The sequence below is a fragment of the Sinocyclocheilus anshuiensis genome, unplaced genomic scaffold, assembly GCF_001515605.1.
Source record: "Sinocyclocheilus anshuiensis isolate Anshui unplaced genomic scaffold, SAMN03320099.WGS_v1.1 scaffold1719, whole genome shotgun sequence".
NCBI classification, from domain to species: domain Eukaryota; kingdom Metazoa; phylum Chordata; class Actinopteri; order Cypriniformes; family Cyprinidae; genus Sinocyclocheilus; species Sinocyclocheilus anshuiensis.
In genome coordinates this window covers 451,251-453,546 of record NW_015551147.1, presented here as the reverse complement: position 1 = coordinate 453,546, position 2,296 = coordinate 451,251, and the positions used below count along the sequence as shown (strand labels likewise).

Sequence of the window (2,296 nt, the reverse complement as noted above, 5' to 3'; positions counted from 1 at the left end):
ACACACACACACACACACACACACACACACACACACACACACACAACTGCAAGCACTAGCTGTGACCAATAAAGTGCATGAAATTTGCTACAAAAGCCCACAATCACATTGAAATGAGGACTCTTTCTCTTGACACCTGTGCATCTAATTGTACACAGTGACCTTTACTGGAGTATTCTAAATGGCTTTCATAAATTTCCACGTCCAAATGTCAGGGCTAGAAGAACACAGCACATTCAAGGTGGCTTGTCATCTTCACTCTGTTCCATGAGGGACAATTACTTGGCTCAGACTATGGTAATTTTTCATGGTTCCAGGTGCCTAAAAAGTCTTATATAGCCTATATAAACAATTACACTCATTTTTGGGTGACAGGATGAACTATCTTTGGGTTGAACAGGCTAGGGAGAATGGGGCACAGATGCTACTTTAAAGGCAAAGTCCATCCAGAAGTCATGATTTGCATAGACAAGATAGAAATGCATATAAGTTTGGAACAACATGAGACAGTAAAAGATGACAATTTTCTATCCCTTAAGACGACACTTTTTTTTCCTCCATCATGACTGGGGCTCATGTGACTCCTGAATCACTACGGACAGTCCGTCCTTAACAAACTATGAATCAGAGAGCAAGCATAGTTTGCCCAAAATATAACAACAGAAACAATCAGGCCTGGGAAAGAAATTGCTAATTACTGGAACTGTGGTGCTCATCTGGGCGAAGAAGGTTTAAGTCTGACCTGCAACATAATTAATGCCTTCTTTTCTGTCCAAACTATTAGTCAAATTATGCAGAAAAAAAATTGAACAAATTTTTTTTCATTTACTTAATATAATAAGTGAAATACACAAAGTATTTTTGATCAGTGTCAAGTTTCAAAAGATTTTTTTTTTCCAAATATTCCAAATTCTCAAAAATGTAATTCATGTATTCAATAAATATTCATGTTGCTCTTAAAACCAGTCAACCCCCAATGTTACTTGCTACTGTAATTTAAAGCAGTCTTACTGAGCTGTGATGCTCATCTATGTGAGAAAGGTTTGAATCTGATTTGCAATGTCACAATACCTTCTTTTCTGTCCAATCTAATGACGCAAAAGCAAAACATAAAACTAGATATTTTCATTTCCTCAATATAAGAAGCACTTTTTTAATGAACACTGAAGTACTTTTATAAAAAGCCAGCTAGTGTTTTTGGTCCAGACTGCAGGTGCATGCTCAGGGTGGGCTGTTATTAGCAGCAGAGGGTGTGGTCTCATACTTTGGCCTTTTACTTTGCATGGGAAAACATTAGCCGTCCTGTCACAGGAGCCAATTTGGTGTGTGTCCTTCACTTTGTTTCAGCGTGTGTGTGTATGTGTGAAAGAGAGAGATGATGCACGCTAGATGGAGAAGAGTCAGCTTTGTCTGCTCTGGGCTGTCCATCACGCCTCAGTGTGTCGGTTTTGTGTGCACGTCAGACTGTGGTCTGATATCAAAGGCAGTAGGAAATGAGAATGGACTGTCTCTAACACCCAGCACAGCAGCCCCACGGGAAGCAGACACTATGCCACTAATTAGGCTTCAGACAGCAGAATCGTTTGTCAACGCACTATAGTATTGCTGTTTCCCACACACACACACACACACACCTGCACATCGTGACTTTCCTTACTGGCTGAGGAGAAAAGGAAGGGTGAAAGAGAGAAACGTAGTTCCAACCTTTTGTGTTTTTTCCCCTTTTCAGATATTTTTTTTTATCTATGGCTTATTTTTTGTATTTTTGGTTCGTTTCTGCGTAAAAAAACTAGAGGAACAATGAAAGAACTCTGCTAAAATCCTATGAGGCCCCCTGCTTTCACAAATACCTCTATGAATATTGTGTGGGGAAAAAAAGATTCAAATGTCTTGTGACAATCTATTATTGCGTTGAGATATATCACAGTTATTAAATGACAGGCATCTGCTGTGTTTCCCCTCTCCGGCTGCCCTGTGGTTCTGCCAATGAATGGAGATAAATGTGTCTAAAATTAACTAATAGTACCTTGATTAATTAATACTGTGTGTAAATTAAATTGACACACACACACAACCCTTCAAAAGTTTGGGGTCAAGTTTTAATATATTTTTGAAAGAAGTCTCTTATGCTCACCAAGGCTGCATTTATTTGAATGCAGTCTTCTTCACTGTCCCATGATTCTTCAGAAATCTTTCTAATATACTGATTTTCTGTTCAAGTAACATTACAATTTTGGAAACAGCTATGCTGCTTAATATTTTTGTGAAAAGCATGATATATTTATATATATATATA

The 2,296-nt window shown here is 38.2% G+C and overlaps 1 protein-coding gene across 1 annotated transcript in view; it reads right to left on the bottom strand.

Moving 5' to 3' along the window:
• The window catches only part of atp6v1ba (ATPase, H+ transporting, lysosomal, V1 subunit B, member a), a 28,495-nt gene that overhangs the window by 15,421 nt on the left and 10,778 nt on the right, over positions 1-2,296 (bottom strand). The window lies entirely within an intron of this gene.